Below are 18,864 nucleotides of genomic sequence, written 5' to 3'. Positions count from 1 at the left end.
CTCAAGTCCACAGTATCAATTGTATTGGAAAATTTTCAATGATTACCATTGGAGGTTTTGAATTTCCTCTTCCTACTGTCAAGAAGAAATATGATATTCTTATTGTTGGGGACATGCATATCCCCGTTGAGGTAACTTAGTGTTATTCGAAGATTCTCCGGTTTCATGCGATTCGGAATGATTTTATTAACAAGACTTGATCAACCTTGTTAGTGGATTCCTTTTGATGAGCATGAGATGGATGAAGTTAGAAAGAACAACTCTCTATACCCTCCTTTTACTTTCTGTTATTTAGATTAAATAAAGAAAAATAGTATCTTCTGTCTGTTTTCTGATTTATCCTTGCAATAAAAATACCCCAAAAATAAAAGTTCTCCAAATGTCCCGAAAAGGAAATATGATTTTTTGTAGAATATTTAAGAATATTTGGCACTAAGAACACATCATGGGGCCACACCACCTGGCCACGAGGGTCCAGAGCGCGCCCTCCCCCTGTGCGCGCCCCCTGTGCCTCGTGGGCCCCACATGCCCCCTCCACTTATTCCTGCACCCACACACGTCGTCTTCCTCCAGAAAAAATCCCCGCACAGCTCAAACTCGTGTTCTAGCTCGTTTTGCTGCGATTTTCGATCTCCTTGCTCAAAGCTTCATTCACGAAACTGTTTTGGGGGATTGTTCTTTGGTATGTGACTCCTCCAATGGTCCAATTAGTTTTTGTTCTAGTGCTTTATTTATTGCAAATTTCTGCTGCTAAGGTGACCCTATTCTTGAGCTTGCATGTCAAATTTATATGGTCATAAGTAGTTCCAATGCATGATATATCCTCTAGGCACTTGTGGGAGTAGTTGCTATCAATTTTGTTGAGTTTGGTTCACTGTTATTTTGAGTCACTTAAAATTTCAGAAATTTTTCAGAGAAATAAAAATGCATAGGAAAATATACCAAGGTGGTTCCTCAAGGAAGCAAGGACCAAGACTCGCGATACGTGAGCTAGACGATGAACCACCGAGGGAAGCTCAAGTGCGGCCTTGTGAATGGCCATCAGAAGATTTTATGGTTCAAGCAGGCATGAAGGAGGAATTTGATGCGTATGTGCATAATGCTAAACTTGAGGGCTTTGTGTTAGATAAGTGCCCGCAATACTACTACCTAACTGATTCCTTTGTGAGAAGGTTCAAATTCACATCCTCACGCAATTCTCACACTGTTTTGTTTGATCTTTATGATAAATCATATACTATGGACCTAGAAGATTTTAATACTGCTCGTAAACTCCCGCAGTGGGGCAATTTTAGTGAACCTCGCAAATCTGAATATAAAGACTTTCTTGCTAGTATCACTGTGGGGGAATCTAGAGAAATCACACAAGCTACCATAGGGAGCATTCATTTTCCTTCCATACATTATTTTGCTCTCTTTATAGGTAGATGCATTAATGGTAAAGATGAAGCTTGTCACATGTGCATTCTAGATCTTTGTGTTCTCAAAAGTGCGGTATTAGGAGATAAACAATATAACTTGGGGGCGATTGTTGCACGAAGGTTGCATCATAACAGTATAAGTGGAGATTTGTTTGGTGGGATTTATGCAACTCGTTTAGCTAACTATCTTGATGTACCCATACATGCAAATGATATAGAGTTGCCTCCTATTTATTTAGATTATAATGCTATGGTTCGCCATCAGTTTATTGAGAGGAATGAACAGCCCCTTCAGTACCGACTAATCTTTGATAGACAGCGCGCTGTCCATATTGCTCTCCCTGCTCCTACTTTCTTTGACTTTGGGGCAAAAAGGAGATATGTTATAACCAGGGAGAAGGCAAACGAGTATGAAAGGAGGACGGAGGCAGCTCGCCTCCAAGCTGCAGCTCGTCAGGCAGTAGCGGCTGCATCTCAGTACGACCCCAGTTACAACTTTGGATATCTGCTAGGCCATCCGTGGGCAGAGACCAACTTAGGCCAAAAGCCTAAGCTTGGGGAGTACGTATTTCTCACCGACATTACATTCATGTTCACACACTCATTCTAGTTGTCAGTGCTCATACTTTTTCATTGTACTATCCATGCTAGTTTATTCTCTCTTCTAAGATTTCTTGTTGTGTGTTAGAAAAACAAAAAAATTAGTTATAGTTTTTAGCTAGTTTACTTTCCATGCCTGTAGTAGTAGTAACTAAAAGAAAACTCAAAAAGATTTCTTGTTCTTCTTTTGCTTGTTGGGAGCTTTCCCGTGTAAATAGTTTTATTTCTTTTCTTTTCTTTGGGGGTCGAGAGGAGAAGACCATGATGAAAATGTTGAGTGGCTCTCATATGCATTATTGTTGATTTAACCAAGAGCCCATATTACCTTGTCTTCTCCCTTGTATTAAATGCTTGCAGATTCCAGCTTAGTCCAATGCACGTGCACTACTATTATTATCCACACCGTTCGTTCATGCGAGTGAAAGGCAATAATGACGATATATGATGGACTGATTGAGATGAGAGAAGCTGGTATGAACTCGACCTATCTTATTTTTGTAAATATGATTAGTTCATCATTCCTGATTCAGCCTATTTTGAATGAAACATGTTCGCAATGACAATTAGAGATTATAGTTGCTCATTCTATGCTTAATTAGCTAGGAGTTTATAATGGTTTACCTTGTGTGCCAACATGCTATTAAAATGGTTGTGATGTGGTATGATAGGGTGGTATCCTCCTTTGAACAATTCGAGTGGCTTGACTTGGCACATGTTCACAAATGTAGTTGAAACAAAATCAACATAGCCTCCACGATATTTATGTTCATGGTGAATTATATCCTACTCATGCTTGCACTCAATGTTGATTAATTTTAATGCATGTTCATGACTGTTGTCGCTCTCTAGTTGGTCGCTTCCCTGTCACTTTCTAGCCTTCACTTGTACTAAGCGGGAATACTGCTTGTGCATCCACTTCCATAAACCCCAAAGTTATTCCATATGAGTCCACCATACCTTCCTATATGCGGTATTTACCTGCCGTTCCAAGTAAATTTGTATGTGCCAAACTCTAAACCTTCAAATTCAATTCTGTTTTGTATGCTCGAACAGCTCATGTATCAACTAGGGTTGTCTATATCTTCCATGCTAGGTGGGTTATTCTCACGAGGAGTGGACTCCATTCCTCACTCATGGGAAAATGGCCGGTACCCGGGATGCACAGTCCCATGCTCAAATCAAAATAATTGCAAACAAAACTCCCCTAGGATTGTTGTTAGTTGGAGGCACCCGTTGTTTCAGGCAAGCCATGGATTGATGCTTGTTGGTGGTGGGGGAGTATAAACTTTACCATTCTGTTTGGAAACCGCCTATAATGTGTGTAGCATGGAAGATATCAAGATCTGTTGGTTGTTATGTTGACAATGAAAGTATACCACCCAAAATATTATTTATCTCTATTTCAAAAATCAAGCTCTGGCACCTCTACAAATAGCTGCTTCCCTCTGTGACACTACAAAAAAAAGACACATCCGTGACATTTTGGGCCAAACGAAATTTTTTTCTGGCATACATATGACACTTCTATGACGATAATTATGACAAAACCCGGTATCATCGTAGATGTGGTGGGCTCCTACTTCTATGAGAAAAAATCATGACAGAAAATGGTCTTTTCGTCCTGGGTGGGCAGGAGACGCAGCTGCATGACATTCTTTGGGCCGTCCATGACAGAAAAAACCATGGTAGAAGCGAGGGGGAGGAAAATTTCGGGCAGTTGCCCGTTATGGTGGGAGAGTGATGCGCGTTTCTCTCATACATACGCGCGTCTGTGCGAGGCGTTGGCTCTAACTGAACCCGAGTGAGGTGTTGGGCTCTAACTGATCCCGAGCGATTGCACTGCAGGCTACGCATTACTGAACCCGAGGGATCGATCGATGACTGTTAACTCAACCTGATGGAGTGATTCCTTCGCTACTGCTGCTAACTGAAGCCGATCGATGCTGCCTCTGGGATGAACAGTGAGCATTGCGGGGGGGTTTGGATTAACAGTGAGCGGTGGCATTGCCTTTGGATGAACAGGAACCCGTGGTGTGGAGGGCTGGATGAACAGTACACGATGGAGGGGTGGCCGTGGAGGGGTGGTTGAATAGGACCCCGTGATGTGGAGGGCTGGATGAACAGTAGATGGTGGAGGGGTGGTCGTGGAGGGGTGGTTGAACAGGCCCTCGTGGTGTGGAGGGCTGGATGAACAGTAGACGGTGGAGGGGTGCCCGTGGAGGGGTGGTTGAACAGTAGCCGGTGGAGTAGTGCGCGGTGGAGGCTGGATGAACAGGAGCCCGTGGAGGCTGGAGGAGGTCGACGGTAGCCCGTGGAGGCTGAAGGAGGTCGACGGTGGAGATGAACAGTATCCCGTGGAGTCCCGTTTTGCGGTACGCCACACCCCTCCCCCCTGTTTCGACCGTAGCGCTCCAACACAAGTACGTTTCGTCCGTTTTGCGGTACGCCACACCCCTCCCGATCAACAGGATCCCCGTTTCGACCGTAGGGGGTCCGTTTCCTCCGTTTTGCCGTACGCCACACCCCTCCCGATCAACAGGACCCCCGTTTCAACCGTTCTGCGGTATGCCAGGCCTTGTTTCCATCGCCTGTTCCGTCCAAGCCGGTTGGCTCCCACGTGTTCCGTTTCCTCCCGATGAACACGACGCATTCAGTTGCCTCCCGATGAACACGACGCATTCCGTTGCCTCCCCATGAACACGACGCATTCCGTTGCCTCCCCATGAACACGACGCATTCTGTTACCTCCCCATGAACACGATGCATTCCGTTGCCTCCCCATGAACATGAGCCCTCGCCGTACGTATGCGCGACTAGGCGTTTGAGACGCTGCCCGTATGTACACATACGTGGCCATATTTTCTTTCTTGCACCCTGGCCGCTGTATGTACGTGTACATGCTACGTGCGTGCCTCTACTACGACACGTACGCGCCTCTACTACGACACGTGCGCGCCTCTATATCGATCAGTATATATGTATGTACAAGTTCGCGACCAGAATGACAACGCTACGTACGCTTCGACCAGGTGGGTCCCGACTGTCAGGGAGTTCCTTGCGTGCGAAAATGTAGCTGGTGGGTCCAAGCAGTCAGAGGGGCGAATCATTTTTTTTGCCCGGACGCACTTCCTTTGCGTGCAAAGATGTAGTTGGTGGGTCCCAGTAGTCAGGGGGGTGAATCGTTTTTTTTGCCCGGACGCACTTCCTTGCGTGCGAAGATGTAGCTGGTGGGTCCCAGCAGTCAGGGGGGCGAATCGTTTTTTTGCCCGGACGCACTTCCTTGCGTGCGAAGGTGTAGCTGGTGGGTTCCAGCAGTCAGGGGGGAAACGTTTTTTTCGCGAATTAAGGGGGTCCATCCGGTGGGTCCCCGCTGTCAGGTGGAGGAATAATTATTTTGCGCGTAATAAGGAGGCACTTCCTTGCTGCAGCCGTGGACCCAGCTGTCAGCCTCTCCACGTACAGTCCACGTCCGATGGAAGTCATTCCTTGACCACGTTGACCACGCCGCACCGAGAGCACCACGGCGGTGGACGACGGCGAGGCCTAGGAAGGGGACGACTCGGAGCCGGGGAAGACGCAACAGTGGATGCCCACGCGAAGAGGAGTACGAGGGTTCACTGGTTCGACTGCGGTGTGAGGCTGCTGTTGCCGTAGATTAACAGGGGGTGTGGGTGAGTAGAGGGATGGCCTGGCCAGCGGTGGGAGTAGTAGGGGCGGTGAGGCCTCCGCGGCATCACAGCCGGCCACGGGAGGCAGGAGCACGCGGCACGACCGGCGTTGGTTTGGGCGGCTAGAGAAAGAAGACTAGAGGTTGAAGAAGCACTACAACCGTTGGATGAACATCATACAGTAACAGGAGCTAGAATCGTTCATATTGACTAAGTTGACAAAGCCCTCCGTCCCCGTCAACTTGGTAGGCCCACAAGTCAGCCTCCCAGTATGCTGGGTTCCACCTAGCAGGAGGGGTATTCATTTTTTTTGTGCGTAATAAGGAGGCACTTCCTTGCGTGTGAAGATAGCTGGTGCATTCGACAAGTCAGCGGGGGGCACGTTTTTTTCGTGAAATACAGAGGCCCTTCTGGTGGGTCCCAGATGTCAGGTGGAGGAACCATTATTTTGTGCGTAATAAGGAGGCTTTCCTTGTATGTGGCCGTGGACCCAGCTATCAGCCTCTCCACGCACAGCCTACTTCCGATGGTGCCGTTCATTGACCACGTTGACCACGCTGAACCGAGCGCATCACGACGGCGAGGCCCCGTACAGCAACGAGCCGGAGATGGGAAGACGCGGGAGTAGAGTCGCACACAGAGAGGTGTATGAGGGTTAACTGGTTCTAGTGCGGTGTGATTCGGCAGTCGGTGGAGAAGAACAGGAGGTGTGGAGGGATGGCCTGGCCAACGGTGGAGTAGCGCTTCATAGCGAAGCGTGCTAAGCAGAGCTGCTAGCAGCAGGAGGCGGGAGGTGGTCCCGGCGGCGCTGGAGGAAGAAGACGAGAGATTGAAGATGGATGTCGGTCGTTGGATGTAAATCCAACGGCTAACATGGCAGAATCATTTGTTGACTAAATTTACAACGACTTGCGTTGGCTTCGACCTATTGGCCCACATTTCAGCCTCCAAAAATGTGGCATGTATTCAACCCATTTTTTCAGAATTTACAGTATTTTTTTGCGCGGTAGAATTTACAGTCAATTTGATCTTTTTTTTGAATTACAACCATTAGCTGGGCTGGGTGAACAATTAATGTAGCTTTCATGTGGCCCATTTATTTTATTTCCTAAAAAATTACAGGCCATTTGCACTTTATCTAGATACATGATTTTGCTGGGCTGATTCTAATTATAATGTTGGGTTGGGCCAGCAATGTTATCAAAAAATAAAAAAGGGTTGAGCATTTTGTTATAAATATATTTAAATAATAAGTGATATTATTACATTCATCCTTAAATCTTACCAAGCTTTTGTACACAATCACTAGGATTTTCATGCCAAAACAATCCAGGATTTTATTTGTTAAGAAATTATTTTTATAAGTTAATAAGATGTGGGATATTGTTTTCTTACATATATAAGTATCTGTTAAATATATGATGACAATAAAAATAATATATAATAACATATAAAATAATTTAAATATATATAATATAGTTAAAAGGGAAACATAAGTTGTACCTGATGTTCCTATTCTTATATAGAAAAGTAGAACAGATCGCTTCGTTTTCTTTAAAAAAACATAAATTGGGCTGCCAAAAATAAAATCTCGGATGGGAGGTCCATAGGCCGGTCGATACATGATGGCCCTAAGAAAATACAAACAGGCCCTCCCATCCGAGGTCATGGGCTGCGCATGTTAAAAATGAAAGCCTAGACGGGGCAGCCCAAAACCACGTCCAACACTTGTCAAAACTCCGTCCCTCATTTTCTCTTTGTTTCGCACACTCAACATTGTGTGGGCATTTTGACTGTGCATCATATGAAGATGTGCTATGCATGAATGTTGATCAGCATGATGTTAACTGACTGGTAGTTCCATTTTCGACCACGAATAAAACTTCGAACATGATGTTAACCATGTTTGAAAAGGCCGTGTTAATATAAATGCTCTGCCTCTGAAAGTTGCAGTTTCTTATCTGAAACTGAACTTGCAGTTTCTTATCTGAAACTGAAACTTGCAGTTTCTTCTCGTCTGCACTTTTATACTCCTATGAAACTACATTTTTTTAAGTGCTAAAAATAAATCTTTGGAATTCATAAAATTCTTCATATGCTCAATACTGCAAATCTGAAATTCAAAAGACATTCATATCTGAAAGTACTCTAAAAATACACAACACAAAACACAATTCACAACCTGCAAATACTGACAACCCTAAGCTCCTCCTGACAATTCACAACCTGCCCGACTATTGGGCTGGGGGGTAGTCCCCTCCTATTCCTCGGCGGCAGACAGCCGCCCCGTGAGACGATGTGAACAGCGAGGGAGACGATGGCGGGGAAGCATCGTCGGGCCAACTGCTTTTCTCCTCTTGCAGTTGGGTTCGGTCGACGAAGACTCCACCGGCTCGCTCTGGCAGGACACCCTCACAAGCGGCACCCTGTAGATGCTCGATCCTTCAATCTCTGGTGGATGCTCCATCTGGGATTGATACTCCCACCACCGCTCCCTCACGATCGGATTCGGTGAATCTGTTTGCTCCATGGCCCAAAGGAGCAGCTCTATGTACTCCGGCGCGACTCCCTCCGGGAGTATCGCCACCTTTTCGCTCTGTTGCAGATATTTGGCCATGGATGTCGCCGTCGCCGCTAGTTGGCCCTTGTTATCAAACCAAGACTGTATCTCCAACATCCTAGCTAGCTTCACAGGGTCGCCGTCTGCGATCCTCACGTATCGGTTGTACTCCTCCATCGATCTACTTCTCCACAACACCTTCACTCGCCGGCGGTGGTTTTTGAATGGAAGAGGAGAGGAGCGGCGCTGGTTTTGGATTAGAACGGGAGAGGAGCGACGCTGGTTTTGGACTGGATCAGGAGAGGAGGGGCGGTGGTTTTGAAATGGAAGAGGAGAGGAGCGGCACTGGATTTATATTGGAACAAGAGAGGAGCGGCGGTGGATTTAGATTGGAACAGGAGAAGAGCGGAAGAGTGGCGCTGGTCTTGGAAGTGTTTTTTTGTTGTTTTGCGTATTTTGGGTCAAAGTTTGACCATGTACTATATGTGACAAGCAAAATGTGAATGCATGTCACCAAAAATTGTATCGTTTGGTTCGTATCTGAATGTACTTTCAAATTATATTATTTTTTGCAACGTACAACATATATTTTATGCGCGAAAAACATGGTCAATTATGACCCAGAATAAAAGGGAGACTAGTTAATGTGGGGTCGCTTTCTTAATTGAAGGGTAAATTGATTTTGATTTTGATCCAGTCACAGCGCGCCGGCCTTCTCGCCCAATTCTAAATCGCTGCCGCACGCTCCTCTCCTCTCCATCATCTCCATTCCAAAACCACCGTCTCGCCTCTCCCTCTTCTGATCTTCTCCATTGCAAAACCACCTCCTGTCCTCTCCATCATCTCCATTCCAAAACCACCTCCTCTCCTCTCCATCATCTCCATTCCAAAACCACCGTCTCGCCTCTCCCTCTTCTGATCTTCTCTCCATTGCAAAACCACCTCCTCTCCTCTCCATCATCTCCATTCTGAAACCACCTCCTCTCCTCTCCCTCTTCTCTATTGCAAGACCACCGTCTCTCCTCCCATCTTCCAAAGCTAGCACCGGACCACTCAGAACGACATCTATGGAGAGGATGCAGCAGCGAATCAGGCAGATCGCCGACGGCGACCAGGCAAAGTTAGCCAGGTTGAAGGAGATCCTTAGTTGGTTTGACAATGAGTGGGAGATTTTGAGGACGGTGCGGGCCATGTGGCAATGTATGAGAAAGAGCGAGACGGTAGCGATGAGGGCGGCGATGTACATGTACTCCTCGGCGGCAGTCACGCTGCAGTCCTCCGAGTTCATCGAGTATCTCCTATGGGCGATGGAGCAGACAGATTCTCCCAAGGCGACAGTCAGGCGGAGGTGGTGGGCGTATAGGTCGAAGGTCGAGCACCCATAGGATAACGAATCGATCGAGTATGGTGTGCCGTTCGTGAGGGTGCAGAGCCAGCCGGAGCCACAGGAGTATTCGTTCTCCCACCGCAAAAGGAGGCCGGATGGCGCGACGTCACTTCCCCGACGTTCTCCATGGTTCCCTCGACGCTCGCCTCATTTCAACGGTGGCGGTAGGGTTTAAGGTAAGCTTCGCATTAGCCTAATCTTCCACCTGCTCATGCTTACAATTAGTGTGACAGCTAATGAAAATCATGCTTACAATCAGTCTCCGAGTACTACGCCAATCACCCTAAAATAGCTCTGGACCTTTGGGTCCAAGTTGTGACATAGTGTACAAATAAAGAAAAATAGATTGGTGCTTCTTTCAGAAAAGAGTACTCCCTAGAAAACTGCCAATATAAGCTACTAGTATTTGGTTAGAGGATTTGCTGCCGAGAAAGATCCATCCACAGAGAGCGCCACACATCCCACTGGTTGTGGTGGATGCCAATGCGTGCTTGCAGCATGGTTGGTGTCGGTAATTTTTACTTGGCACACCTCGCACTCTGCATATATGCCGGTTCCATACGTAAATTTGTGCAGTTCCACCAAAATGCAGCTGAATAACCCTGTTTGCACAGATAATGAAAAAGCGTGATTACATTATAGTGGCACTAGTTGATGAAACACACAAAATAAATAGAAGAAAATATTGTGATAGTATCATAGTATGCCATGCTGCGAGGGCGAGATGGGCCCTGCGACGCCTCATACTAACATCGTCCCAAGTCTCCCAGATACACCTTCTGCCAGTGATGAACATCAGTGTACAGCAGTAGTACAAGGAGGCGCCTTGAGACATTCAAATCTCTATTTTTGTACATATCAACTAAAATTAAGCACCCCAGTTTGCAGAAACGCTTAAACACTAACAATGGGACTAGTTGATGAAACATACTTTAACAAAGAGAAGCACTTTCTTTATCTACATTGGAAATGAAATGATAGAGATGACACTCGCTCTATTTTAACTGTATTATTACTTCATTTTATCAGTGACACTAAGGTCGAGAAGGTGGCAAACGAGGTGTACCGTGCATCGCAAGGATGGAGGCCGGGGGTGCTTAGACTGGGATGTTGAAACTGGCTCTTTCAGTCACCAACATGGATGATTCAATTCATGGGACCTTTTGGTGCAGTTCACCTAAAATGAAGCAATGTCCCGTGAGCTAGTAGCTTCTTCTTCAAATTTTTTTAAGAAAAGGGCTCCAGCCCCGGTTCCATTTCCATCAGAAAACGAAACCCATAGAGCTTCTTCATCATTAGTTGCAATAAAATTGTGCAACATCAAGGTTGGTTGTGAAGCTCCTGGAATGCTCAACTATATATTGGATATCATTTGTGCAGTTCAACTAAGATCGAGCGTGAAATGTATATCTCTGTTTGCACAAAAAAGGTGGAAAGGAGGGTGACTAACAAGTAACAAGTGATGAAACATGCATCAAATGAAAAGAAGCATGTTCCTTATCTGAATGGCAATCCTACAAGGAATGTAGCAATTTCAAAAGCAGTGGCATTGCTAGATATTAGTGTGGTCATCAGGATTAACTATGACAACCGTTAAATACGACATTACTTTGGGCACGGGAGTGTAGGCGGACCAGGACAGTTGCATTTCTAACGAAAAGAACCAACTTATCTTAATGGGAAATTTTAGCAGGACATGTAAAGAAGTGCCATTGATTCATATTACTGGAGGAATTACATTGAAAACAACATTGGTTTAACGTGTCCTTACTTTTAACAGTGCGACTGCTACGTTTTACCAGTGGCATTACATAAGAGCGGCTCGGGGCAACAAACATCAGAATAGGATATCTGGGTTGGTCCCATTTTTGTTCGGTATAGCCACCTTATACTGTGTGAGGCTAGCAAATCTAGTGCTGGACTTACTCTGTTGACTTGTCCCCCAGTCCCCACTTTCTTTCCTTTTTCAACCAATAGATCGGGTTTATATTGAAATTGTACTGTGTTTCCCTTTATTTCCCTATTAGACCTAGAGACCAGTTGGATAGCCAGTCTCTGCTACTTTTCGCCCCCATTATTTCCTCTTTCGACCAAGTCCTAGATTCAGGTAACAAATCCTCCCCCACCCCCACCCCCTTTCTTCCTTGTTTGAACCAAGTAGTACTAGATTCGAGTGCATGAACTAGTTTTACCTCTTAAACGTAAAAAAATTAGGTGGTTTTCGAACAGCCGATCGATCCTATCTACGAGGGGGCCTGAGAAATAGTAAAATTTACAAATGCAGCGACGTCAGGAGCTTGGGAAGTAGAGCAAGGCCGGTTTCGAAGGAAGTTATACCTGATGGTCGCCGGGATGTCGCTAGGTGGGCGGCGGGAGGCCGGATCTTCCCACACTACGGCAGCGAGGAAGAAGGGGTCGGAGGCCCTCCCTCGCCAGCGGTGCTTGGGAGAGAACTGCAAGGCAGGCTGATCGGGATGCGCCCAACAGTGGGTAAGAGCCGTCGCTGAGGACGACCACGTGAACGTTGCACCTTCTCACCTTCCCCGGCGGAGAGGATCCGGCTGGATCTGTGACCAGCAGTGAGCAAAGAGAGAGAGAGAGAGAGAGAGAGTGGCCACCACTGTCGTGTTTAGATCTGGAGAGGCCTAGACAGTGTGAAGAGAGCAACACTAGCAAGCAAGCACTGAGGGTCCTGCCTATATAGTGGAGCAGTACTTAGTTTTCTTTTGTCTACCGAGCCGGCTTGACCTCGTCAATGACTGTCGAGAAGTTTTCGTGCACGTGGCCTGGAGGCGCAGTTGTCATCATTTTGATCTGAAGCGCCGGATTATAACATATAACACGAAAAAATGCCACATGACAAGAAATTATAACCTCACTGCCCAAAGGAGACAACATGAATCCCGACGGACAAACTAGACGAGGAACAAAGCTCAAATTAAAGATAAACTCGTAGAAAAGGGGTCCGTCGATAGATGTCCTAATTAACATAGCCGGCTTGACCTAGATGGCAGCCGAGTAGTCACTATTCGTGCATGTGCCCCCAATGACTAGCACAACTCGGTTGTCGCTGTTTAACCCTCGCAGTGATCTGAAGCACATGACACATAATTTTGCGAGATGACAAGAAACCTTTTTTTAGATTTCTCACCACAACTACAGCCATGTACAACACAACCTGCACGATATGTAGACGATAGCCAATCCAGGCGTGTCTGCTGGAGTCTGGTCACATGCATGGACGAACTGATCTTCCGTGTCTTGCAGGGATCGTCCAGGCACCAACGTAGTACAATACTTCTCTAGTACTATCGCTCGTCTCCCTCTTCTATTAAGTCACCCGACTTGCGGGGCCGGGGAGTGTGCCTATGGTCGGTTCTCAATTGCCGTCCCACATGTGTGTGCGAACGCAATATGACGCGCGTTCCATTCGGAGAGCAGCGTGCCAGACCGACCGACCGTCTGGGGTGTGACGCGAATGCGACGTGCGTGCTGTATACTCCGTACATGTGTACCACCGTTTTCTAGACGCTTTTCTCCATGGCGCGGGCGCAATCCATGGATACAAAATTAGTATACTGTATACTATTCAAAAGTCAAGGGCGGGGCTTTTCCTGCCCGGTAGGCGGTAGGACAGTTCTGCCTAGTCAGTTCGACAGAGACGCGAGAAGACGAGGGAGTAGGTTGTTGCAAACGTAGGGCTTTGTGATTTGATAGCGAGTTACTGCTGGACAGGTGGGTGCCCGTGATTTGACTTGCCATTATTATTTTAACTACGGCGCTACGACCGGCATGAGTCTCCCGATTCCTGACCACCTCCATACAGGTGCCTCTCCCAATGCTCCACCATGTAGTAGTAGAGGCAGGCTCTTGCATGAGAGCCCACTTCTCCACTTTTTCCTTGCCTCTCTTTCCTCCATATATGCAAAAATGCCATGTAAAGCGCACCCTCCGTCTAGGTGTGTAAGTCGTCTTACAAAAATCAAATAATCCCAAAACACTTAGGCGCGGTGCATTAATTTCTACCTCGTTTCTTGTTTCTTGACATATCAACCAATAAGAGATAAAGGGTGTGCATGCTTTTAATGACTTGAGACTATCAAACACGACATGCAGTGGTTAGTTCATTGCATGCAATACTATTAATTAGCAAATAAACGTTATTGTTTCTTGTTTTCTCCTCCTCCTTGGTCACGGTGCACAGCCTAAGATGGTATTGTACTTACTTGCTCCTACAGGTGCTTAAGCTTGACACATAGGCATAAAGTCTGATGTGGCAAGTTAATCAAGAAGAGATAGACTAGTTTGGTGACTCAAGGAAGAAATGGTGCTAAGCGCGTGTACCTAGGTGAAAAGACAATTTTGAGTCTATAGCTAATTAAATGAAGCAAACTTAGCAACACCATTTCATTGGAAGAGGTCACTCCTTGGCAAATGCAATAAATACTAGTACTCCCTGTGGTCCATTATATAAGAACGTTTTTGACACTACACTAGCTAGTGTCAAAAACGTTCTTATATTATGGGACGGAGGGAGTACGAAGAAAGAGATAGAGAGGAGTAAAAAAATACACTTATAGCCAACCTTATAGCCAACCTTGTTGTAGTATGAGTGACTAAGTGATGACTATGTATGACATGCCAACATCAGATAGCCTAACGCACCGTGTTAAATATCCAAGGGCGCGACCACGCGAGCGACGCGACAGTCGTGGTAGGCGCGACCATGATACGGGCTGCTGGCAGCCCTTGGATCTGAGATCAAACGGTCGCATGCTAAGTTGTTGAAAATTTTAAGAATAACCCTCCAGGATAGGATATTCACCCATAGGTCTAGAATCACGCCATGCAACCGTTCCATCTCAGATCCAAGGGCTCTCGGAAGCCCGTATCATGGGAGAATGGAAAGCCACTACCCTGTTGTTCGCACGCTGGCAGTTCGCTCCTACTCTTTCCCGCATGTCCTTTAATACTACAGCGGTTCGCTCCTAGTTGTCCCGTCCATTCACATTACGGCAGTTCCACTAATCCTAACCCTCCTCCCAAATCCATGGTGTCCCAGATCTCCCCGATCGGTGGTGAGTACAAGGTTAGAACCATCACCGGCGATGAGTTCGACGTCATCTACACCCGTACTTCCGCGATGGTGAAAGGATGCCTTTCTCACTTCAGACGCATGTTCGAAAACTCACATGATGAGTGGGTCACTAGGCTAGATGTTGAGTACACCAGAGTCCTGGGATGGGAGAAGGATCTAAAGGACGAAGAGAGGAAGAAGCCCGCTGTGATCCAGGTTTGCGTACATAACGTTTGCTTGGTCTACCACATATGCCATGCCGACGTTGAGTGCCAGGATTTTAAGAACTTCCTCAAGGACAAAACAGTCAAATTCATTACTGTAGACTTTAATAACGACAAAGAAGTCCTGCGTCGGATAGGCCTCGTTGTAGGCAACCCCTTCGACCTCCAGAAGAATTGGCTGGTGCCCTCTCATCAGCCCTCAATGCTGACCCTGGCAGGAGCCATGGTTCATCCTTCGTACCACAAACTGGAGAAACCTCATTACACGTTTCATCGTCATGCATGGCAGCGGAATGTGCTAGATATAGACCACATCCAGTACGCTGCAATGGATGGCTACCTTTGTTTCAATTTCTACAAGGGTTGGATGAAGAGCAACAGCCAAGTTGGCGGTTCAAGCAAAGAAGTATCAGCCAAGAGGAAGAGGGACAAGGACGAAGTCGAGGACGTGGACGAGGACTCCGGGTAAGGTGGCAGTGTCGTTGCTCATGGCGGTTCTAAACTTCTAATGCAGTGTCTACCGGATTAGTTGCATAGTTTAATTTCAGGTGTGCTTAGTTTAATTTGAGGGGTGTGTTGTGCTGAGCCCCCAGCAGAACTATGTTATGTTTCTTCTCATTACTTTAACTCTTCAGTATGTACATACTAGTACTAGTATTTCTTTAATAGAATTTAGCACCCCAATTAAGCATGTACTAGCTTTTTTAATAGTACTATATGTATAATTTGGCAACGAGCGCTCTCTATATGTACCACCTTTTTTTAAAATTTCAATTTTTGCTCCATGGCGCAATCCATCGATAGTGGAGTACTACTGTACAAAAGTATACATTTTTAAAAGGCTAGCATACTGTTAATCACATATATATATAGCCAGTTAAATTCTCAACCTAGAACGACGTGCATGCCATGTAGTAAACCGATCCGGAGGAAGTATAGTAAAAATGAGGTGATTTTACCCAGCGATCGGCGGGGGAGCATGGCCTGTCATGCGGTCCCACATGTAATGATGTACCAAGGCGATGCGCGTGTCCCTCTTGAGGCAGAAGCAATACTAGTACGTGGTTTGAGATGATGTCGAACCAAAGTGTGAAATAATGGTTGCTTCATCCGTCTGGGAAGGTGCTGCATTGTGATTTGACGTCTCACAGCTCATTACTAACACTAGGCCGGTACGAGTGGGGTGCGTCCCCCTGCTGTTCTGCACTGTTATTTCGTGCTTGACACGTCAACCCGGTTGCACATGAGATGACCCCCACATCCTTTGTCAAAATAAACAACACCCCGATCAATGCATTTCACTCTTCCGTGCAACGGACGGGCACCTTACTTGCTCCTACATGTGCTTAAGCTTGGCACATAGGCATAAAGTTTGATGTGGCAAGTTAATCAAGAAGAGAGAGACTAGTTTGGTGACCCAAGGAAGAAATGGTGCTAAGCGCGTGTACCTAGGTGAAAAGACAATTTTGAGTCTATAGCTAATTAAATGAAGCAAACTTAGCAACATCATTTCATTGGAAGAGGTCACTCCTTGGCAAATGCAATAAATACTAGTACTCCCTGTGTCCCATAATATAAGAACGTTTTTGGCACTACACTAGTGTCAAAAACGTTCTTATATTATGGGACGGAGGGAGTACGACGAAAGAGATAGAGAGGAGTAAAAATATACACTTATAGCCAACCTTATAGCCAACCTTGTTGTAGTATGAGTGACTAAGTGATGACTATGTATGACATGCCAACATCAGATAGCCTAACGCACCGTGTTAAATCTCCAAGGGCGCGACCACGCGAGCGACGCGACGGTCGTGGTAGGCGCAACCATGATACGGGCTGCTGGCAGCCCTAGGATCTGAGATCAAACGGTCGCATGCTAAGTTGCTGAAAATTTTAAGAATAACCCTCCGGGATAGGATATTCACCCATAGGTCTAGAATCACGCCATGCAAGCATTCGATCTCAGATCCAAGGGCTCTCGGAAGCCCGTATCATGGGAGAATGGAAAGCCACTACCCTGTCGTTCGCACGCTGGCAGTTCGCTCCTACTCTTTCCCGCATGTCTTTTAATACTACGGCGGTTCGCTCCTAGTCGCCCCGTCCATTCACATTACGGCAGTTCCACTAATCCTAACCCTCCTCCCAAATCCATGGTGTCCAAAATCTCCCCGATCGGCGGTGAGTACAAGGTTAGAACCATCACCGGTGATGAGTTCGACGTCATCTACACCCGTACTTCCGTGACGGTGGAAGGATGCCTTTCTCGCTTCAGACGCATGTTCGAAAACTCACATGATGAGTGGGTCACTAGACTAGATGTTGAGTACACCATAGTCCTGGGACGGGAGAAGGATCTAAAGGACGAAGAGAGGAAGAAGCCCGCTGTGATCCAGGTTTGCGTACATAATGTTTGCTTGGTCTACCACAAATGCCACGCCGACGTTGAGTGCCAGGATTTTAAGAACTTCCTCAAGGACAAAATAGTCAAATTCATTACTGTAGACTTTAAGAACGACAAAGAAGTCCTACGTCGGATAGGCCTCATTGTAGGAAACCCCTTCGACCTCCAGAAGAATTGGCTGGTGCCCTCTCATCAGCCCTCAATGCTGACCCTAGCAGGACCCATGGTTCATCCTTCTTACCGCAAACTGGAGAAACCTCATTACACGTTTCATCATCATGCATGGTAGCGGAATGTGCTAGATATAGACCACATCCAGTACGCTGCAATGGATGGCTACCTTTGTTTCAATTTCTACAAGGATTGGATGAAGAGCAACAGCCAAGTTGGCGGTTCAAGCAAAGAAGTATCAGCCAAGAGGAAGAGGGACAAGGACGAAGTCGAAGACGTGGACGAGGACTCCGAGTAAGGTGGCAGTGTCGTTGCTCATGGCGGTTCTAAACTTCTAATGCAGTGTCTACCGGATTAGTTGCATAGTTTAATTTCAGGTGTGCTTAGTTTAATTTGAGGGGTGTGTTGTGCTGAGCCCCCAGCAGAACTATGTTATGTTTCTTCTCGTTACTTTAACTCTTCAGTATGTACATACTAGTACTAGTATTTCTTTAATAGAATTTAGCACCCCAATTAAGCACGTACTAGCTTTTTTAATAGTACTATATGTATAATTTGGCAACGAGCACTCTCTATATGTACCACCTTTTTTTAAAATTTCAATTTTTGCTCCATGGCGCAATCCATCGATAGTGGAGTACTACTGCACAAAAGTATACATTTCTTAAAAGGCTAGCCTACTGTTCATCACATATATATATAGCCAGTTAAATTCTCAACCTAGAACGACGTGCATGCCATGTAGTAAATCGATCCGGAGGAAGTATAGTAAAAATGAGGTGATTTTACCCAGCGATCGGCGGGGGAGCATGGCCTGTCATGCGGTCCCACGTGTCATGATGTACCAAGGCGATGCGCGTGTCCCTCTTGAGGCAGAAGCAATACTAGTACATGGTTTGAGATGATGTCGAACCAAAGTGTGAAATAATGGTTGCTTCATCCGTCTGGGAAGGTGCTGCATTGTGATTTGACGTCTCATTGCTCATTACTAACACTGGGCCCGTACGAGTGGGGTGGGTCCCCCTGCTGTTCTGCACTGTTATTTCGTGCTTGACACGTCAACCCGGTTGCACATGAGATGACCCCCACATCCTTTGTCAAAATAAATAACACCCTGATCAATGCATTTCACTCTTCCGTGCAACGGACGGGCACCTTACTTGCTCCTACATGTGCTTAAACTTGCCACATAGGCATAAAGTCTGATGTGGCAAGTTAATCAAGAAGAGAGAGACTAGTTTGGTGACCCAAGGAAGAAATGGTGCTAAGCGCGTGTACCTAGGTGAAAAGACAATTTTGAGTCTATAGCTAATTAAATGAAGCAAACTTAGCAACATCATTTCATTGGAAGAGGT

Source organism: Triticum aestivum, chromosome 1B (genome assembly GCF_018294505.1).
Source record: "Triticum aestivum cultivar Chinese Spring chromosome 1B, IWGSC CS RefSeq v2.1, whole genome shotgun sequence".
Taxonomy (NCBI): domain Eukaryota; kingdom Viridiplantae; phylum Streptophyta; class Magnoliopsida; order Poales; family Poaceae; genus Triticum; species Triticum aestivum.
This window is presented reverse-complemented; position numbering follows the sequence as displayed.